Below are 23936 nucleotides of genomic sequence, written 5' to 3'. Positions count from 1 at the left end.
ATATTTGCTATGCACTTCTCTAATATATATGGCATATTTACCATAAAATTGTTAAAAGATCACACAAGATTAAGTTTTTTCATAACATCTATTGTATTTTAAGTGATTTATAAATTTAAAGCTATTTATATGAAAGTCTTAAAAGATTTTCTTAAAATTAAATGATTGTAGATTTATAAGCAAGAATAAATTGATAAGAAAAACTGCAGTTTATGTAACAGTTTATTGTTATTTTCTATACATAGATAAAATACAATATAGGAGGGGGCTTCAAATGTCTGAAGAGAGGAGACTGGGACTTGCCTCCTCCAAAAAAGAACCACACAATAAATAGAGCTTCTGAGAGAGAACACTGGAATTCCCCAGTGAAATGACAGGGAAACTCTGATGCACAGAACAAGAAGGAAGCAAGGCAGCCAGCCCAGCTGGAATTGGCTTGTAGCCAGGAGGAGCTCCCCATTGCTGGGAAAAGGTAAGCAAGATATCTTCAGCTGTCCACATTCACACTGTGGATTCTTACAATCCTAGTCAGGATAGCACCTGGAGGCCCTAAGGTCAGTGCAGAGAGGTGCGTGGAATCCATATGATGGTGTTATTCCAGAGAGAAAGCTCACACAGAGTCCCACACAGCCCCTGAGACCCAAGCACTAGCAGCACAATGCCATTTTGAGACTCCAGACCCCTAGACTGCACCATGCCCTAGGGCCCAATAACCCCTGCATTTCCCCATTTCCGAAACCCCACTGACATCTCTCCACGTCCACTCAGAGGGCTGCAGCATCACAACACCAATGGGATCCAGTGATGCATGAGCGTCCCCAGCACTCTAGCTCACATGGTGTCTTACCCTCTGGGTAGATGATGGTGCAGTTCATCTGGAACACTGCCTCCAGGACAAAGGGAACCAACGTGTATGCTCCCCAGATCCTGAGTTGTTTGCCTGGGACCACTACCATTGATAACAAACAACCTTTTTTACCACCAGTGGCAGGACTATTAGGCACCTGCAAATGCCCCCATGGGAAGTGGGGATCCATCTATCACCACTGAAGCCCATGCATGCTGATTAGTGGCCTGAGAATAAATCTGCATCACTGACAACCACTACTGCCATCAGGGACTCAGTATACTATCTGGAGGCTTAGGAATCAACCTGCGCTGCCTGCCACATCAGGCACCTGATTCAGGGACATGAGGACAGATATATTCCATCCACCATCACCACACCCAGTGCCCCCAAATGTTATCTGGGGCCTAGAGACAAATCCACCCTGCCATTGGATGCTGGTGCCCTCGCACATTCTCACTGGCTTGAAGGCAGGTATGTCCCACTCAACATGATCACCACCCACAAATGTTATCTGGGGTCCTGGGGATTAATCCACCCCCAGCCATCATCGCTGGTACCCATTCACACCTTCTGGGGACCGAAAAATAGGCCCATTCAAACCACCACCAGTGACTGTATGCACATCCCAGGAGCCAAGTGACCAGTTTACCCAGCCTACAACCACTGGTGCAGCCTCTGGCACGCTCCTGCAGGTACTACCTCATGGCCTGGGAATAGTCTGTCCAGTCTGCTGCTGCCACTACTGGTGCTCATGTGCTCTGCTCAGGGCCCAACCATTGACCTACCACTACTACTGCCACTGCTGATGTCACAAAGAGTGCCCAGAGGCCAGAGGTCTCATTTGCCTACCTGGCCTACTGCTGCCACTATTATCACCAAAACCAGCTAGTTGGAGACTCAAGGAATGGCCTGCCCAGACCCACCATCATCAGCAACAATGGAGGCCACTCAGAAGCTTGAAGACTGAAATGCCCACACTATCACTGCCAATACTGGTGACCAAAGCCAAACTTTTCTGTGTCCAAGTCCCCAGCAAAGCAATTCCACAGTCTCCACTAACTGTACTCGAAGCCACTGAGGAATTTACAGAAACACATGACATGTTGATTACAGCTAAAGAATTATATAGAATTACACTACTGCACCTACTCAGAATCAAAGCAAAAACACCCTACTTATCCAACATTGTAGATATGTCTATAAGAAAAATAATTTTCATATGAAAGCCACTCCATAAAATTGAAAGAAGCAACTCTTTTTTTTTTTAGAAAATTTAAAATAAAGGTTCTCATCAGGTTACTCTATTGATTTTGATCCTTTGGTGATGTCTCATTAGTCTTAGGATAAAGATAGAAATCTGTAAGCTGGCCTATAGGCCCTGTATGGTTTGTCCTGGCTTGTCTAGTCACTTAGATCAATGAATGGAGTCTAAAGATCTTAAATATTATTTCACATTGATTATTTCAAGTTGATATCAGGTGCATAAAATTAAGTCAAAAGGTACTAAACCTTTCATTGCAAAATTTGCATCTTTTGGGGTTTGTTTTGACCAAAAGGAGGAGTTGAGAAATACTGATGAGTGAAATGATGCAGGCCTGGGTCAATGAAAGTGGAGATGCTAATGGAGTGGTCTTGACAGACATAATTCTAGGACAGTCTATTCCAGTGGGGTCCTCAGTAAACTTGCAGGGTTTGGGATTAAGCCAATACAATTGAAATTGTCTTCTTTGTTATGCCTAGACAATCTTCACAAGGACAGACTGTCTAGACTGACCTCTTTGCTGCCAGCTACTCAGTTTACCATGAAAAATGTGCAGCAAGACTCAGTCTTTCGAGATTGCAGTTTTTTTTTCTTAAGGAGAGAAGGAAAGAAAAAAAAGAGTGAAGGAGAGGAAGAAAGAGGAAGAAAAAGAGGGAGAGAGAACAGAAATGTTGCTTTATTCTAAAAAACGGGTATTAATAATGGCCGATCAATATTTCATTTAAACCTATGAGTAGGTATGATGTGGTATTGACAAGAATGTATATTTTGTATATTTAAAGTGGAGAGCTCTATAAATATTTATTAAGTTTACTTGTTCCAGATCTGAGTTTGAGTCCTGGATATCCTTATTAATTTTCTGTCTCGTTGAGTCTAAGTCTCTTTATAGGTCTTATGTATCTGGGTGTTAGGATCATCAGCTCTTATTGTTGCATTGATCCTTTTACCACTATATCTTTGTTGCTTTAAAATCTATTTTATCAGATGCAAGAATTGCAACTCCTGCTATTTATTTATTTATTTATTTATTTATTTATTTATTTATTTATTTTTGCTCTCCATTTGGATGGTAAATTTTTCTCCATCCCTTTGTTTTGAGCCTTTGTGTATCCTTGCATGTGAAATGGGTCTGGATGTAGCATACCGTTGGGTTTTGGCTGTATCTTTTGATTGGGGGATTTAGTCAATTTAAATTTAGGATTACTGCCATTTGATGTTAACTGGCTGTTTTATCCATTCGTTGATGTAAATTCTTCTTTATGTTGATGCTCTTTACCTTTTGGTATGTTTTTAGAAAGGCTAATACTGGTTGTTCCTTTCTATGTATAATGCTTCTTTCAGAAGCTCTTGTAAAGCAGGCCTGGTGGTAATAAAATCTCTGAGTACTTGCTTGTTCATAAAAGATTTTATTTTTCCTTCAGTTGTGAAGCTTAGTTTGGCTGGATATGAAATTCTGGGCTGAAAGTTCTGTTCTTTAAGGATGTTGAATATTGGCCCCCACTCTCTTCTGGCTTGTAGGGTTTCTGCTGAGAGATCTGCTGTAAGTCTGATAGGCTTCCCTTTGTGGGTAACCTGACCTTTCTCTCTGGCTGCCCTTAGTATTTTCTCCTTCGTTTCAACCCTGGTGAATCTAACAATTATGTGCCTTGGGGTTGCTCTTCTTGAGGAATATCTTTGTGCTGTTCTCTGTATTACCTGGGGTTGAATATTGCTAGGTTGGGAAAGTTTTCCTGAATAATATCCTGAAGAATATTTTTCAGCTTGGATTCATTCTCTCTGTCACATTCAGGTACACCTATCAAACGTAAATTAGGTCTTTTCACATAGTCCCATATTTCTTGGAGACTTTGCTCATTCCTTTTTATGCTTTTTTTCTCTATTCTTGTCTTCTCATTTTATTTCATTAAGTTGGTCTTCAACCTCTGATATCCTTTCTTCTGCTTGAACAATTCGAGTGTTTAAACCTGTGCATACTTCTCGGAGTTCCCATATTGTATTTTTCAGTTCCATTAATTCACTTATATTCCTCTCTAAATTGTCTATTCTCATTAGGATTTTGTCAAACCTTTTTACAAAGTTCTTAGTTTCTTTACATTGGGCTACAATGTTCTTTTAACTCACAGAAGTTTCTTATTATCTATCTTCTGAAGCCTGATTCTATTAATGGAATGCACTCGTTCTCCATCAAGCCTTGTTCCCTTGTTGATGAGGAACTGTAATCCTCTTTAGAGAGAGAGGCATTCTGATTTTGAGTATTCTCCGCCTTTTTATGCTGGTTTCTTCCCATAATTGTAAATTTATCCACCTGTCGTCTTTGTAATTAGCAACTTTCAAAATAGGTCTCTCAGTGGATGTAGAAGTTGTTAATTCCCAGGGCCAAAATATGAGCAACCCATTGCGCCGGCCAAAAACAGCAGAGTTAAGACTGATGGTGTTTTTATGCCCGGGAATCTCCAGTCTGGCTTCCTTCTTGAGTCCGTAATAGGCGACTCTGCCTTCCCGGAGCTCCAAACATTGGTCAGAAGGGGAACCAGTCCCGTTTACACTGCATCAAGAGCTGCCGCACCGAGGTGCCTGCCAAACCGCTGCACCCACCACAAGAGTCGCGCTGGCGACCCGTGGGGCTCCTCCACTGGGAATCTTCTGGTCTGTGAGCAACAAAAATTTGTCTGAAAGTGTGGTGTCCTCTTGTTCTCTGCACTTTCACTGAAAGCAAGAAGCAACTCTTATACCAGATGGGCAGATGTGCAGATATCAATATAAGGAAACAAACAAACAAAGAGAAAGCAAGAAAACATGACATATTAAAAGGAACACAGTAATTCTCAAAAAACACATTCCAACAAGAAGTAAATATAAGAAATGCTTAAAAAATAGAAATAATGTTATCAAAAAAGCTCAGTGAGATACAATACAGAAAAATAATACAAAAAAACCAGAAAAATAATTCAGGATATAAATGAGAAATTCAACAAAGAAATATACATCTTAAAAAAGAAACACATGGAAACTCTAAAAAAAAATGGATATAATTAAAAAATACAAACAAGAAAATAGATGGGAGAGAGGTGAAGCAAGGTGGCAGAATAGAATGCTCACTTGATAGTCGCCCATGTGAGGACCACCAATTTTACAATATGTATACAGAAAAGAGAAATAAAAAACACTTTCATAAGAACCCAAAATCAGGTTAGCCCTCATAGTACCATAGTACCTGATTTTAACTTCATATCACTGAGATAGGTACTGAGGAGACCGAAAAAGTAGTCATGAATTATTGATGTGTGAACACTTTCCTACCCTCTAGCAGGAGTGGCATGGTGTGGAGAGCATCTGAGAGTACTGGGGGAGAGAAAATACAGTAATTGTGAGTCAGTGAACTCAGATCTGTGCTGTTGGAGCAGAAAGAAAAACCAGACCAAACTTAGCTGACTCCTGCCCATGGGAAAAGCATTCTTAGGTAAAGCGGCCTTGTCAATCCCAATTGTCAAAATTTGAGTTCTTACATACCTCGCTTACCACTGAAGGCTAAAGTGCTCTGGGTATAAAAGTAAATCTCAAAGGCAAAAGAGGCCACAAGGACTGCAACTCTGAGGCAAGTCCTAGTGATGAACTGGGCCAAGAGACAGTGAACTTGGTGAAGGGTTGGGTTGGGGATGGCCCGTAACCTACTGAGACACCAGCGGGGGTGGCTAAGGAAGTGCTGGCATTACTCCTCCCCTAAGACCAGGATACACAGCTCAAAGCTACAAAAGACATCCCTTCCTTCTATTTGAGAGGAGAGAAAAGACTGGGAAAGACTTTGTCTTGCAATTTGGATATCAGTTAAGCCACAGTATCATAGTGCACCATTAAGAGATGTGAAGCCCCTATTCCAGGCACTAGCTACTGGAGGAAATTTCTAGGCAAAATCTGAGACACAAGGGAAACTTATTGACTTGAAGGGAAGAAGTCTCTCCTGGCAGTATACATCACTTATTAACTAAAGAGCTCTTGGGCCCCGAATAACTACACAGTGATATCCATGTACTATGTTGAGGGCCTTGGATGAGCCTCTAAGACATACTGGCTTCAGGTGAGATTGAGCACACTACTAGCTATGGTGGCTACAGGGCAAAATCCTTTCTTCTTGAGAAAAGCAGAAGGAAAAGTAAAAGACACTTGGTCTTGCACCTCAGGTACCAGCTCAGCTGCAGGAGGGTAGAGCAACAAGTGAGCTCTTGGAGTCCCCAGTACCAGGGCAGGCGGCTTAAATGGCATTTATGGACTTGGCCAGGGTCAGATGGGAGCTCATAGGCCTGAAAAGTGAATATAAGGCCAGGCAGCATTCACCAGAAACTGACTTAAGAGCCCTTTGGCCTTAAAAATACATTGGTGTTAGTCTGGGAGTACTCCCTGTTCCCTGTGGTGGCAGTGACTATGGAGTAAGGCTCCTCCACATTTGAAAAAATGGGAAGAGTGGAAAGGACTGTGCCTTGTGGTTTCATTGCCAGATCAGCTTCTATTGAACATGAAGTAGATTTCTAAGGATTCGACTCTAGTCCCTGACCACTGAACAGCACCACTGGAACAACCCGGGACCTCGGGGAATTTGCCACCTTGAACAAATGGATATAGACCTGGCTGATTTTGACCCAAGTTAATTCAAGTATCCAAAAAATTTCCTAAGAAGAATGGCTACAAATAAGCTCAGAAAGTAGAAACTACAATAAATACCTAAGCCTTCAATGCCCAGACACAGAAAAACATCTATTATCATCAACATCATCCAGAAATACATGACTTCAGAAAATGAACTTAACAATACACCAGGCAGCAGTAATGGAGAAACAGATATGTGACCTTTCAGAAAGAGAATTCAAAATAGCTGTGTTGAGGCAACTCAAAGACATTTAGGGTAACAGAGAGAAGAAATTAAGAATTTTATCAGATAAAATTAACAAAGAGATTGGAGTAATTAAAAATAAGCAGAAATTCTGGAGCTTAACAGTGGTATACAGTATACAAGTGGCATACTGAAGAATGCATTAGAGTCCTTTAATATCAGTACAGATCAAGCAGAAGAAAGTATTAATGATATATATGATATATATACATATCATATATATGATATGGATGAAAAATTCTTTAGAGAAATAGATATAAAACATTGCAACTCTGGAAATAAAAAACAATAAACTTAGAGAAATACAAAATATACTGGAAAGTTTCTAAGAAATACTAGAGAAAGTAGAAGAAGGAACTTCAGTGACTGAAGACAAGGCTTTCAAATTAACCCAATCTGATAAAATGAAAGAAAAAATAATTTTTAAAAAATGAACAAAGCCTCCAAGAAATTTGAGATTATGTTAAATAACCAAACCTAAGAATAATTGGTGTTTCTGAGGAGGAAAAGGAATCTTAAAATCTGTAAGTCTTATTTGAGGAAATAATGAAGGAAAAGTTCCCTTGCCTTGCTAGAGATCTAGACATCCAAATACGGGAAGCTTACAGTTTGGGGAATTTGTCACAAAAAGATCATTAACTAGGCACATAGTCATCAGGTTATCTAAACTTGAGGCAGAAGAAAGCATCTTAAGAGCTATGAGACAAAAGCATCACGTAACATATAAAGGAAAACCTATCAGATTAATAGAAGATTTCTCAGCAGAAACCTTATAAACCAGAAGGGATTAGGGTCTTATCTTTAGCCTCCTGAAGAAAATAACTCTCAACCAATAATTTTGTATTCAACAAAATTAAACTTGATAAATGAAGGAGCTATAAAGTATTTTTCAGACAAATGCTGAGAGAATTTGCCACTACCAAGCCAGCACTACAAGAAATACTAATAAGAGTTCTAAATCCTAAAAGCTCAAATACACCAAAATAGAACCTCCTTAAAGCATACATCTCAAATGGCCTATAAAATAATAACACAATGAAAAAAGGCAAGGTATTTAGGCATCAAAATTCATGATGAATAGAACAGTACCTCACATCTCAATACTAACATTGAATGTAAATGGCCTAAAGGCTCCACATAAAAGGTACAGAATGGATAAAAATCCACCAAGTGAGTATCTGCTGTTTTTAAGAGACTCACCTAACACATAAGGGGCTCCAAGATTTATGAAACAATTACTGCTAGACCTAAGAAATGAGACACATAGCAACACAATAATTGTGGGGGACCTTCAATACTCCACTGACAGCAGCAGAGAGGTAGGTGATCAAGACAGAAAGTCAACAAAGAAGCAATGGACTCAAACTATACCCTGGAACAAATGGACTTAACAGATATTTACAGAACATTCTACCAAACAACTGCAGAATATGCATTATTTTTATCACCACGTGGAATATTCTCCAAGATAGTCCATATGATAGGTCACAAAACAAGTCTCAATAATTTTAAGAAAATCGAAATTACATCAAGTATCCTCTCAGACCACGGTGGAATAAAACTGGAAATTAACACCAAAAGGAACCCTCAAAATTACAAATATATTGAAGTTAAATAATCTGCTCTTGAATAATCTTTGGACCAACAATGAAATCAAGATGGGAATTTAAAAAAATTTTTGAACTGAATGACTATAGTAAAACAGCTTATCAAAACCTCTGGGATACAACAAAAGCAGTGTTAAGAGGAAAGTTCATAGCATTAATAACCTACATTAAAAAATCTGAAAGAGCACAAATAGACTAAGGTCACACTTCATAGAACTAGAAAAACAAGAACAAACCAAAGCCAAACATAGAGGAGGAAAACAAATAACCAAGATCAGAGCAGAGTCAAATTAAACTGAAACAAACAGAAAAAAATACAAAAGATAAATGAAAGAGAGAGCTTGTTTCTTGAAAAAATTTTCAAAATTGATAGACCATTATTAGCAAGATTAAGCAAAAAGAAAAGAAAGATCCAAATAAGATATTGTAGCCTATATCACAGAAATACAAGAGATAATCCAAGGCTATTATGAACACCTTTATATGCCCAAAGTAGAAAATCTGGAGGAGACAAATAAATTTTTGGAAATATATAACACTTCCAGGTTAAATGAGGAAGAAATAGAAACTCTGGACCGATTAATTAGAAGTAGCAAAATTGAAACCATAATAAAAAAATTGCCAACGATAAAAGTCCAGAACCAGATAAACAGAGGAATTCTATCAGACATTCAAGGAAGAACTGGTACCAATCTTATTGAAAGTACTTCAAAAGACAGAGAAAGAGAGAATCTTTCCTAAATCATTTTATGAGGCCAGTATCACCCCAGTATACCAAAACCAGGAAAAAAATACAAAAAAGAAAATTATAGACCAATATCTCTAATAAACATAGATGCAAAATTTCTCAACAAAATATCAGCTAACTGAATTCAACAGCATATCCAAAAGGTAATACATCATGATCAATTGTGTTTCATACTAGGGATGCAGGGATGGTTTAACATACACAAAGGCAATAAATGTGACACATCACATAAAGAGAATTAAAAACAAAAATCATGATTATCTTAATAGATGCAGAAAAAGCATATGACATAATACAGCATTCCCATATGATTAAAATCCTCAGCAAAACTGGCATAGAAGAAAAACACATCAATGTAATAAAAGCCATTTTGACAAACTCACAACCATTCTACTGAACAGCAAAAAGTTGAAAGAATTCTCCCTGAGAACTGGAACAAGACTCGGATACCCACTTTAAACACTTCTATTCAACATAGTCCTGGAAGTCCTAGCCAGAGCAATCCGATAAGAAAGGAATAAACAGCATCTAAATTGGTAAAGTAAAAGTCAAACTGTTGCTGTTCACTGATGATATATGATCATATACCTAGAAAACCCTAATGACTCGTCCAGAAAGCTCCTATGTCTGATAAATGAATTCAGTAAAGTTTCAGGATACAAAATCAATGTACACAAATCAGTAGCATTGCTATATGCCAACAATGACTAAGCTGATTCTTCAAATGGAGAACTCAATTCCTTTTACAACAGCTGCAAACAATAAAATAAAATAAAATAAAATACTTAGGAATATGCCTAACCAAGGAAGTGGAAGATTTCTACAAGGAAAATTTTAAAACATTGCTGAAAGAAATAATCAATGACACAAACAAATGGAAACACATCCCATGCACATGGAAGGGTACAATGAATATTGTGAAAATTACCATACTGCCAAAAGCAATCTACAGATTCAATGCAGTTTCGATAAAAATACTTCCATCATTGCTCAGACAACTAAAAATTAATTCTAAAACTCAGATATAATCAAAAAAGAGCCTGCATAGCTGAAGTAAGACTAAGCAAAAATAACAAATCTGGATGAATCACATTAACTGACTTCAAACTATACTACAAGGCTGTAGTTACCAAAAAAGCATGGTATTGGTATAAAAATAGGCACATGGATCATGGGAACAGAATAGAAAAGTGAGAAATAAAGCCAAATACTTACAGCCAACTGATCTTCAACAAAGCAAGCAAGAATACAAAATGGGGAAAGGACACCCTATTAAACAAATGGTGGTGGGATAACTGGCAAGCCTCATGTAAAACAATGAAATTGGATCCTCATTTCTCACCTTATACAAAAATCAACTCAAGATGAATCAGAGACTTAAATTAAATCTAAGACTTGAAACCATAAAATTCTATAAGATAACATTGAAAAAACTCTTCTAGTCATTGGCTTAGGCAAAGATTTCACGACCAAAATCCCAAAAGCAAATGGAACAGAAACAAAAATAAATATATGTTACCTAATTAAACTAAAAAGCTTCTGTATAGCAAAAGAAATAATCAGCAGAATAAACAACCACCCCACATAATGGGAGAAAATATTTACAAACTATGTATCCTAAAAAAGACTAATATCCAGAATCTACTTGGAACTCAAACAAATCAGGAAGAAATAAACAAATAATTCTATCAAAAAGTGGGCAAAGGACATTAACAGACAATTCTCAAAAGAAGATAAACAAATGGTCAACAAACATAAAAATGACCAACATTACTAATTTATCAGAAAAATTCAAACAAAAACTACAATAAGATACCACCTCATTTTTCAAGAATGGTCATATTAAAAAAAAAAAAAAACAGGAACACAAAAAAGACGTTGGTGTAGATGTGGTGAAAATGGAACACTTTTAAACTGCTAGTGAGAATGTAAAGTAGTATAACCACTATGGAAAACAGTGTGAAGATCCCTTAAAGAACAATAAGTAGAATTACTATTTGATCCAGCAATCCAACTACTAGCTATCTACCCAAAGGAAAACAAGTCATTATATGAAAGAAACACTTGCACATTCATGTTTACAGAGCACAATTTGCAATTGCAAATATGTGAAACTAACCTAAATGTCCACCAATCAATAAGCACAAGCAACAATCCTGCATGATCTGCACATGTACCCCAGAACCTAAAGTACAATAAAAAATGTAATATATATGTGTATGCATATATGCATTGTATACATATATGTATATACGTGTCTATATGTAATACATGTGTACATATATACACCTATAATGTAATGTAATATAATACGTATACACACATATGTATATTACATTACACACACAAACACACATACACACATATATGCCATGGAATAACACTCAGACATAAAAAGGCATGAAAAAATGGCATCCAGCAACCTGGATGGAGTTAGACACCATTATTCTAAGAGAAGTAACTCAGGAAAGGAAAATCAAATATCATATGTTCTCATTTATAAGTGGCAGCTAAGCTATGAGGATGCAAAGGCATAATAATGACATAATGGACTTTGGGGACTTGTGGGGAGTGATGGGAGAGGGTGAGGGATTAAAGAATACACACTGGTTACAGTGTACACTGCTCAGGTGATGAGTGTATCAAAATCTAAGAAATCACCACTAAATAACTTGTACATATGACCAAAAACTACCTGTTCTCCCAAAATTATTGAAATAAAATAAAATAAATGAAAATAGTACACTATGATGAAGTAATTTCTATCCCAGTGATACAAGAATAGTTCAATGTACACAAATCAATAAATGTGATATGTGATCATCAGAATGAAGGACAAAAAACTTACAATCATCTCAACAAATATAGAAAGAGCATTTGATAAAATGTAGCACAACTTTGTGACATAAACTCTGAAAAATTTGGCATAGAAGGAAGACAAACATAATAAAGGACATGTGTAACAAACTGAAAACTATCATCATACTGAATGGAGAAAGGCTAAAATCTTTTTGTCTAAGAAATGGAACAAGACAACAATGCCCACTGTCAACACTCCTATCAACATAATACTGGAAGTCCTTTCCAGAGTAAGTAAGGGAGAGAAACAAACAGAAATGCACGGGAGGTGATTGGATCATAGGTTGGATCATGGGGGTATTCTCCTTCATGCTGTTCTCATGATAGTGAGTGATGTCTCATGAGATCCAATGGTTTTTATAAGGCAGGTTTCCCTGCTTTTGCTCTTTCCCTCTGCCATGTGACATGCCTCTTCCCCTTTCACCATGATTGTAAATTTCCTGAGGTCTCCCCGTTCCTGCAGAACTGTGAGTTAATTAGACCTCTTTTCTTTACAAGTTACCCAGTCTCTGGTATGTCTTTATAGCAGTGTGAAGATGGACTAATACACTTGCAGATGATATAATTTTATGTATAGAAAAACCTAAAGACTAAGTAAAAACCTCTTAGGACTGGCAAATTAATTCAATATTATTTCAGAATACAAAATCATCATACAAAAATCAATAGCATTTGTATACACCAGTAATGAAGTATCTGGAAAAGAAATCAAGAAAGCAATCCAATTTACAATAACTACAAAAAATATCTATCAATGAATTTAAACAGTAGGTGAAAGACCTCTACACAAAGTACTACAAAACAATGATGACAGAAATTGAAGAGGACCCAAACAATTGGAAGGACACCCCATGCTCATGAATCAGATTAAATAATACTGTTAAAATAATTTCACTACATGAAATACCCTATAGATTCAACGTAATCTCTGTCAAAATACAAATGATGTTTTTCACAGAAATGGAAAAAAAAATCTTAAATTTGTAGAACCACAAAGTGCCCAAACAACTGAAGCAATACTGAGCACACAAAGAAAGCTAAAGTTATCATACTGCCTAACTTCAAATTATACTACAAAACCATTGTGGCCAAAACAGCATGATATTCATATACAAATAGACACATAGACCAACGGAATAGAACAGAGAAATCAGAAATAAAGCCAGATATATATAATCACCTGATTTTTGACAAAAGCACCAAGAACATACACCCAGGAAAGAACAATACTCTGTTCAATAAATGAGAAAACTGGATATTCATCAAGAGGAAAATGTAACTAGATCCCTATCTCTCACCATCTAAACATTTAGTTCAAAATGACTCAAAGACTTAGGTGTAAGCCCTAAAGCAATGAAACTCCAGAAGAAAAGAGAGGAAATGCTTAAGATCATGGGCTTAGGCAATGGTTTTATGGCTAAGACCTGAAAAGTAGACACAACAAAAACCAAAATAGATTAATGGGACAATATTTAAATAAAAAGCTTCTGCACAGCAAAGGAAACAATAAACAGGTGAAGTGACAACCTACAGAATAAGATAAAATATTTGCAAACTATTCTTTGGCCAAGGACAAATCTCTGAATAAATAAGAAACTCAAAAAACTTAATAGCAAAAAACATCACAAATCATTCCATTAAAAATGTGCAAATGATTTGAAGAGACATTTCTCAAAAGAATACACACAAATGGCCAACAGTTACATGAATAAAATGCTTGGCATCACTAATAATCCGAGAAATGCAAATCACCACCACAATACAGTAATCAAAACAGCATGGGACTGGTACCATAACAGAGATATAGACCAATGGAACAGAACTGAGGCCTCAGAGGCAATGCCACACATCTACAACCATCAGATCTTTGAAAAATCTGACAAAAACAAGCAATGGGGAAAGGATTCCCTGTTTAATAAATGGTGTTGGGAAAACTGGCTAGCAATGTGCAGAAAGCAGAAACTGGACCCCTTCCTGACACCTTACACTAAAATTAAATCCAGATGGATTAAAGACTTAAATGTAAGACCTAACACCATAAAAACCCTCGAAGAAAACCTAGGCAAAACCATTCAGGATATGGGCATAGGCGAGGACCTCATGACTAAAACACCAAAAGCAATGGCAACAAAAGCCAAAATAGACCAATGGGATCTAATTAAACTCCAGAGCTTCTGTACAGCAAGAGAGCCATCATTAGAATGAACCAGCAACCAACAGAATGGGAAAAAAATTTTGCAATCTTCCCATCTGACAAAGGGCTTATATACAGAATCTACAAAAAACTAAAACAGATTTACAAGAAAAAAAGAGACCAACAAACATATGAAAAAATGCTCATCATCACTGGTCATTAGAGAAATGAAAATCAAAACCACACTGACATACCATCTCATGCCAGTTAGAATGGTGATCATTAAAAAATCTGGAGACAACAGATGCAGGAGAGGATGTGGAGAAATAGGAACACTTTTACACGGTTGGTGGGAGTGTAAATTAGTTCAACCATTGTGGAAGACAGTGTGGCAATTCCTCAAGGATCCACAAATAGAGATACCGTTTGATTCAGCAATCCCATTACTGGGTATATACCCAAAGGATTATAAATCGTTCTATTATAAAGATGCATGCACACGTATGTTCATTGTGGCACTGTTTACAATAGCAAAGACCTGGAACCAATCCAAATGCCTATCGATGATATACTGGACAAGGAAAATGTGGCACATATACCTCATGGAACACTTTGCAGCCATAAAAAAGTGATGAGTTTGTGTACTTTGTAGGGATGTGGATGAACCTGGAAACCATCATTCTCAGCAAACTGGCAAGAACAGAAAAGCAAACACCACATGTTCTCACTCATAGGTGGGTTTGAACAATAAGAACACATGAACACAGGGAGGGGAGCATCACACACTGGGGTCTGTTGCAGGGGGAAGAGGGGACAGACAGTGGGAGATAGGGATATTGAGGAGGGATAACATGGGGAGAAATGCCAGACATAGGGACTGGGGGCATGGAGGGAGCAATCCACCTTGCCATGTTTGTACCTATGCAATAACATGGGGAGAAATGTCAGACATAGGGACTGGGGGCATGGAGGGAGCAATCCACCTTGCCATGTTTGTACCTATGCAACAATCCTGTATGATCTGCACATGCAATCCAGTACCAAAAGCACAATAAAAAATACATTTTAAAATATGAATAATGATAATAATATATCATCTCACCCCATTAGAATGGCTATTATGAAAAATACAAATATATTCTGGCTTGGATACAGAGAAAAGGGAGCTCCTATATACTTTTAATGGTAATGTGAATTAGTACTGCCATTATGGAAAACAGACTGAAAGTTTCTCAGAAATCTAAAAATTGAACTATAATACAATCCAGCAATTCCAATAGTGGGTATTTATCCAAAGGACATAAAATCAGTGTATCAAGGACTGCATGCTCCCCTTTGCTTATTTCAGCACTATTTACAATAGCCAAGATACGGAATCAACATGTGTTCATCAGTGGAGAAATGGATAAAAAAATGTGGTATATATATTCAATGGCAGACCATTTAGTCATATAAAAGAAGTACTGTCACTTTCAGCAACATGGAGGGATGAAACTGAAGGTTATTAAGTGAAATAAACCAGGCATGGAAAGACAGTTATCCTATGTGCTCGTTTATATATCAGACTGTAAGCTAGAATAGAAAGAGTCTTGGAGGATAGAAATGGGGATAAAGAGAAGGTGGTTAATGGATATGAACATAGAGTTATATAGAAGAAATAAGCTCTAGTGTTCAATAGCACTGTAAGATAATCGTAGTTAACAACAATATATTATATATTTCAAAATAGCTGGAAGAGTTCAAATATTCCCAATACAAAGATATGATAAATATATGGGGTGATGAATACCCTAAATTCCCTGATTTGATAGTTATATATCATGTGCTTGTATCAAAATATCACATGTACCTCATATAAATATGTGAATACTATGTATTAATTAAAAATAAGGAAAGTTTTGTCAAGTTCTGACAAAATGTTAACAATTTGTTTGGAATTTACCATATGTTTGTAGATTGGTTTGGGACTAATCAAAATCCTTTCAATATTGACTTCAAAGCTGTAAACCAGCATTTTCCCATGGATTCAGGTTTTCTCTTATCTATCAATAAAGGTTTATAGTTCTTTAAAAAGTAAAATGAAACACATTATAAAGCCAAAATAATTCAAATATTGTACTAGGATCAGAATAATTAACAGTATTGTAAACTTAGTGAAATGTTATCTAAAATATTATATGTGTTATATTTTATATGCATATTGATTTGCATACTCACTACATAGAGTGTGAGAAAACTGCTTTACATCTAGAAACTGAATTCAGGTACCTCAAACTTTCTGGAGTAAAGGAAGTATATAATTAGGGGAGAAATTGTGTTCTTTTAAAAATCTTTTATAATTTATTTTTGCATTTTTCTTGAAACATAACATTTGTACATTTTTATGGGGTACATGTATTACTTGATTACATGCATAGAATGAGCAGTGATCAAGTCAAGGCATTTAGTATACTGTTCACCATAAGCATTTATCATTGCCATGTGTTGAGAATACTCAAGTTCTCAGTTCTACCTATTTTGAAATGTACAATACATTGCTGTTAACTATAGTCAGCCTAGTATACTATCAAACATTAGAACTTATTTCTTAACTTTTAAGTTCAGGGGTACATGTGTTTGTTACATAGGTAAATGCGTGTCATGGGGATTTGTTTCAGATTATTTAATCACCCAAGTATTAAGGCTAATATCAATTAGTTATTTTTCCTGATCTTCTCTCTCCTCCCACTCTCTACCCTTTGGTAGGCCCAAGTGTGCATTATTTATTCCCTTCTACGTGTCCATATGTTCTCATCATTTAGCTCCCACTTATAAGTAAGAACATGCAGTATTTAGTTTTCTGTTCCTGCATTAGTTTGCTGAGGATAATAGCTTGCAGCTCCATTTATCTCTATTCAAAATGATATGATCTCATTTTTTTATGGCTGCATAGTATTCCATGCTATATATGTACCACATTTTCTTTATTCATTCTATCATTGATGGACATTTAGGTTGACTCCATGTCTTTGCTATTGTGAGTAGTGCTGTAATGAACATATGGGTGCATGTGTCTTTATAATAGAAAAATTTATATTCCTTTGAGTACATACTCAGTAATGGGTTTGCTTTGTCAAATGACTTAATTCTTAATTCTTCTATCCATCTGTATTTTGTAGTCATTAACCAAGGTCTCCTTTTCCCTCCCACACAAATCCACATATTCCCTAGCCTCTTGTAAATATCATTCTATTCTCTACATTAATTAGATCTACTTTTTTAGCTTCTACATATGAGTGAATAAATGCAATATTTGTCTTTCTGTGTCTGGCTTATTTTATTTCACATAATGACCTACAGTTTAATCAATGTTATTGCAAATGATAGAATTTCATTTTTTATGGCCAAGACCAAATAGTATTCTCATAATTTTGTATAGTCTAATATTATTTCATAAATGTGAAATAATATTTCATGTTTTATGTATTTATTCATTAGTTGATGGACATTTACAATGATTCCGTATCTTTGCTATTTTGAATAGTGCTACAATAAATATGTGATGGCTGTATCCCTTTCATCAAGTCTGTAGGAAAAAAATTGAAAATCTGACTACAAATGAGCAAAATAGCTGAATAGACATTTCTCAAAGGAAGACATAAAGATGGCAAACAGATATATCAAAAGGTACTGAGCATCATTGATCATCAAAAAATGCAAATCAAAACCACAATGAGATATCACCTCACCCCTGTTTGGATAAAATGTCTTTTGTCCAAAAGATATGCAGTAACAATGCTGGCAAGGATATGGAGAAAAGGGAATTCTCATACACTGTTGGTGGGAAGGAAATTAGCACAACCACTATGAAAAACAGTTTGGAGGCTTCTCAAAAACTAAACATTAAACTAGTATATGATCCAGCAATCCCACTACTAAGTATATACCCAAAAGAAAGGGAATTAATATATCAAAGAGATCTTTACACTCTCATGTTTATTGCAATACTATTCACAACAGCTAAGATTTGAAAGCAATCTAAATGTCCATCAACAGGTTAATGGATTAAAAAATTTAGTACATATACACAATGGAGTACTATTCTGCCATATTAAAGAATGAGATCCAGTCATTTGCAACAACATGGATGGAACTGAAGATCATTATGTTAAGTGAAATAATCCAGGCACAGAAAGACAAACATTGTATGTTGTTACTCATTTATGGGAACTAAAAATTAAAACATTTGAACTCATGGAGATAGAGGAGAATTTAATGATGATTACCATTTAATTGCCCCCCTACTATCATTCCCAGCCTCTGATAATCAGAGTAGGGATGGTAAATAGGCACAAAAAATTAGTTACATAGAGTACGATCTAGTATTTGATGGCACAACTTGGGTACTACAGTCACTAATAATTTATTGTACATTTTAAAATAACTAGTAAAATTGGTTTGTTTGTAACACGAAGAAAGGGTAAATGCTCAAGGTGATGTGGAATATGAATTGCTAGAGATATCTCCTTTCTCCTTTTCCCTCACTGAGGAGCCTCTTTGGGCTCCTAGTTGATCCCGGGCTGTTTTGCTTCTCTGTCTTTGTGTTCCTCAAGTTTTTCCTGCCACATCTCTGCTAAATTCCAGTATTCTGTCTTAGATATTTTATTGATGTGTGTTTTTGTCTGTTTGCTACTTTGGTCGTTTCTGTGGAGTAAGCTAGCTTCCAATGCCTCTAGTCAGCCATCTTTATCCCTCTCTTGCTGTTTCTCTTTTAGTGTGGGGTTGTATCTTACTGGATCTCTTCTGTTAAAAAGAGAGCAATCTTTCTCCTCCTTAATCTTTGAAGGTGTAATATGCAAAAAAAGAAAAAAAAGTCAAGAACGTTTGAAGGTATTGTATTTTAGAAACCAGCAGAGATTTGATCATTGCTTCTTGGATAACTGAGGACACAGATGCCACAAATGAAGAGTACTGATATCAGGATGATTAATTTGCAGTGGGAGAATATATTAGATCATGGTAAGAGGCTAGATAATTAGAAAAGGTCACAACCAATGAGAAACTTCAGTGGCAGGTAAAGGCTGATAATTGTCTGTGAAAAATAATGACTAACGTTGTTAAATTTTTATTACCATGTAAATAATTACCCTGTAATATTCAATCCATTCATTAAAACTGTAAGAACTTTGGTTTTGTTTGACTAGTAGCATTTTGCACAAAGAAACAGGGGTACTATCTAGCAGAGATCAAGATGAGAAAACAATGAAGAGTAGAAACCTTCATTTAATGAAAATAGTATAGTGTTGAGAAATTTGACACTTCTGATGAACTACTTGAAATCAAGTTATCGCTTTTTTCTTAGTAATTACATGACTTTAAGCAAATTTCTCAACTTTGATTTGTTCAGTATCCTTATCCGTACAATATGGATAATAATAAGACCATTGTGACTGTTGGGTGAGTTGATTCATACTAAGAATTTTACAGTGTTTATTACAAAGTAAGCACCTCTCAAGTGAGAGCTTTTAGTATTATTGCTAGAACCAAGAGCAATGCAGGCAAACAGAAAATGGCAGAGCAAGAAAAAGAGAAATGACTTAAGAGTAGATTTGATATGACAAACTCTTTCTTTCCCAAATACACTGGAGGTAAGTGGTTATGAAATGTTGGGGTAGGGGGGCTACACTTGGTTTAGTAGAACATACGGTGTGTGTTCATCAAATAGAGGACTCTCTATTTCTTTGCCTTCTGATGTGGGTTGGATTTTCTGGAAGCACACCTTCAGACAGTGTTTGGGATGAATGATATTTAAAAAGGATCAACACCTACAGAATGGAAAGGGGAGAAGCAGAATTGAGTAGCAGGAGAAGCCTGTGTGTTTATTCTTCCACTCGATGTAACACAATCCCCACACAGCATTGTTCTTTCCACAGAAACCTCAAATGAAATAAGAACACACCATGTTTTACAAGAGGCAGGACTGTTTACATAACAACTTGGACCTGTCACAGTGTTCACTGAATTATAAAGAGTACAAAGACTTAAGAGCAACTGATATAACATACTGTATTATCATCTATTTGTTTATGAAGTTTACTCTGCACCTACACCTATTAAAGGAGAAAAAGAAACAGAATATTGTGTTCTGACTCACTGTAGCAATAAGTAATATCTATCTAAAGATACATAATAAGCCAGTTGAAAAAAACAAAAAAGATAACTCATCTATCTCATTTAGAAATAATTATAATAATTTTTATACTTGGATTATTTCCCAAAATTAAGAAAAGATGCATGTTGTTGTGACCTATAATTTACTACTAATAATTTCAATTGACAACCAAACAGAAAGAAAATTTAGCATTTAGAGATTTATGGCAACTGAAAATTTACAAAATATAATTTCAATTTAGATACATATTATGTTGCTGAAGAAACTTAAACTACTTTGATCAATAAAGATGTTCAAATATAAAATGTGTTATATTAAGGTTATACGAAAAAGGCCACTATTAATATAATTACAAGGGGGAAAACAAAATATAAAAACATAATTTCAGATTTTGAAATAAGAGATTGTTTATTCATTATATTGTATGACAGTTTGGTTGTATCAGATTATTATGGAATTTGGATAATCTGAGATATTTTAAGCAAATGTAACTGTTTTATTTAAAATGACAATGTATGCAATATGCCAAAAATTATTTTGCCACTTCTGAAACTTAGATAATAAAAACATATAACATCATAAATGTGTAACATCTAAAATGTTCCTTAAAATTCTTTTAGCGAGAACATGAACAAAAGGTTCATGACAATGAAATAGAGGGGTTGAGCCATCAAAGAAAAAAAGTGTGCCTCCATCTATGTTCCCATTATGTGAACCGTTTGAAGTGCCATTAAAATACTTCACATTTTTCTGCTTGTATGTCTTCTATTTAGCATAATTCATTGTTCATTATTCAATTTCAGTATATATTCAGCCCAGTGAAGAAACACGGAAATTTCTTTATTGCTAGCTTTTGTGCATGGTTCAATATCACAGAAAAAACTAAATATAATAGAAATTATAAAACTTTAAAACATAAGAGGCATGGTGAATCTTCCTGGAATATTTTTAAATGTAAATATCTTTCATTTAAAGAGAGTCAACAAATGAAACTATAACTGTTATAATAGTATAACTTTAAACATTTTCATGCATAAATAACTTACACGTGCTATGCTGTTTATGTGCATCTCTGAGAATCTATGTGTGCATGGGTGTGTGTATGTGTATATGTACCTGCTATAATATTATTTATCTAACCCATAAATAATAAATTTTGGAGATTTGTTTTATTACTTATAAAGTTTCCAAAATTACTCATAATTTTAAAGATTTAAAATTGAAATTGAATGTAGTACTCCAAATTTTCATTTGAAATTTGACAATATAACTTACTATATTCTAAGTTAGTTTTAAAAATACTATGTACTCATATTAAAGAGAATGATATACATTTCTTATTTTTGTTGTATATTCACTTCAAGGTTCCACCATGTTTAGTATATAACTGTTCAATGACTCTTATTCCAGTGTGTCTGAGAAGGCAGCAAGATTTAGAATAGCTCACTGTTAACATATAATACTGCCTCAGAAATTACATCTAAGCCATTCATTTATTTTCTTTCATTTCTTTTAAACTAATTCAAAACTTTCTAAATTAAGTCAATCTTAAACATTTTAGTTTTTAAATTATCTAGATCTATTAACATAAATTCAACGTTTTTCCTATACTAGGTAAAACTATAAAATGTTGTGGCAAATAATTTATATTACATTTGTTAATTGCTTCTGTTTTATTTGTATAGTTTTAATCTATCCAAATGGAAATAATTCTTATACCTCTTGTTTCATTGCCATAAAAAATCCTGCCACCATGACTTTTGTCCAAATGTAACTTACTTCATATGCTATCTCCTCCTTCAAGATTCCTCTGATGCGGTCTTCCACCAAACCATGTCACAGACGAAAATAATACTTCCTCTAAATTCTACAATTGAAAATATTTTTCTCTAAACTCCCAAAGCCCAAATTTTTACCTTTTATTATAGGATTATAAGGACTATCATATTTAGGAACAAATTCCGTATATTAGTTTACAAGTTTGTGAAGGCATAATCAATGTTGATCTAATTTGCATCCCCAACTGCGCCAGAGTACAATATGATGTACTATGACACTAAGGAATTATCCAATAGATTAGTAAAAGTTAATAGATGGATGAATGATTCCATTCCTGTTAAATTGTAATGGTTCCCAATATTTTTCCACTTACAAATGCTAATTATAATAATGCTCATTATATTTTCTATTTCAAAGAATGAATACTTTGTTTCTTATTTTTTGGTTAAGATATAAAATTTGCTTCACATATTGTTTGTCAGCAATTGTTTCAGGCCTGATTCAGATCCAGACATACTTACAGAGAAAATAAAACATCAAGTTTCCTACTTCACATAAATCTTTCATTAGTTATTATCATCCCTTAGGAATTTCCAAGTATTCACTCTTTCTAGCTTCTTTAAAAAAATTCTACTTCATGAAACAAAAATGTTTGCTTTTTAAATAAAAATGACATTATCATTACTATTGAATTAGTAAAAGTTTACTATTTATAAAGCATTATAAGTTTTACAATATTTATATTATTTAATGCTCATAGCAACTCCAAGCACTATTACCATCTCCATTTACCATAGAGTAAAGAAAGAAACTCACAATGCTTAAATATTCTCTATTGTTTCTCTGGTTTTCTTGAGAATAAACTTTCCTCATATTATTCTGGTCCTCCACTATACTTGTTTGTCTCTCAAAAGTGGTTAATTGAATTGTCAGATACACCTTAGTCTAAATCTTTGAATTTGGTAGTTAATGAATCGAAATTCCTACACTTTGAAATTTGTACTCTACTGTCCTTTTCAACCCCCTCCTGTAGTGAAAGGCAACAATTGTGTGCAAGTTTTCCCTGAAGAATCAGGCTTGGACTGCAGTGGACTGTGCCAAGATCTAAATTGGTGGGGTCAGGAGTAACACGAAGCTCATTATTGCCACATATCTAATTTATATTCCCAAGCCCGGGTTTTATCAGCAATTAAACTGATACATTGTTTTCTATCTGCAGAATTCCAGCGACTTTTTCAATTATTGTTATTTATAGATGGCCATAAAACTATGAAGGTTATAAATATGAAGTGTTAGAATCATGACTCAAACCCAAAGAATCAGCCCAAAGACCATGCCCTTCATGGCCTTGTACTTTAAGCTTATCATCTTATAAGGTAAGAAGGTGTAAAAAGAAACCTGAAGTTTCATCATTGCTTTTTCACTGTGGATGCATTACCAGGAGAAACTTCTATGAGACTTTTTTCTTGAATACACTATTTCTTAAAACATTCTACTTAAAAAAAAAAAATTCTATGTTGTTTTGATTATAAACGTAGAAAAAATCAAATAGAAAATATAAAAGGAGGTGGGAGATCTTCCAGATGTCGAAAAAGATGTTTAAATATTTTAAAAGTAACCACTTAGCTCTATTTCAATTAGGATAATCCAAAATACTAAGAA

General features: G+C 35.2%; 1 protein-coding gene across 3 annotated transcripts in view; it reads right to left on the bottom strand.

The window, feature by feature from the left end:
* The window catches only part of LOC118150508 (uncharacterized), a 683858-nt gene that overhangs the window by 586927 nt on the left and 72995 nt on the right, over positions 1-23936 (bottom strand). The gene's annotated exons all lie outside the window — the stretch shown is intronic.

Source organism: Callithrix jacchus, chromosome X (assembly GCF_049354715.1).
Source record: "Callithrix jacchus isolate 240 chromosome X, calJac240_pri, whole genome shotgun sequence".
In the NCBI taxonomy this organism is placed as follows: Eukaryota; Metazoa; Chordata; class Mammalia; order Primates; family Cebidae; genus Callithrix; species Callithrix jacchus.
This window is presented reverse-complemented; position numbering and strand designations above follow the sequence as displayed.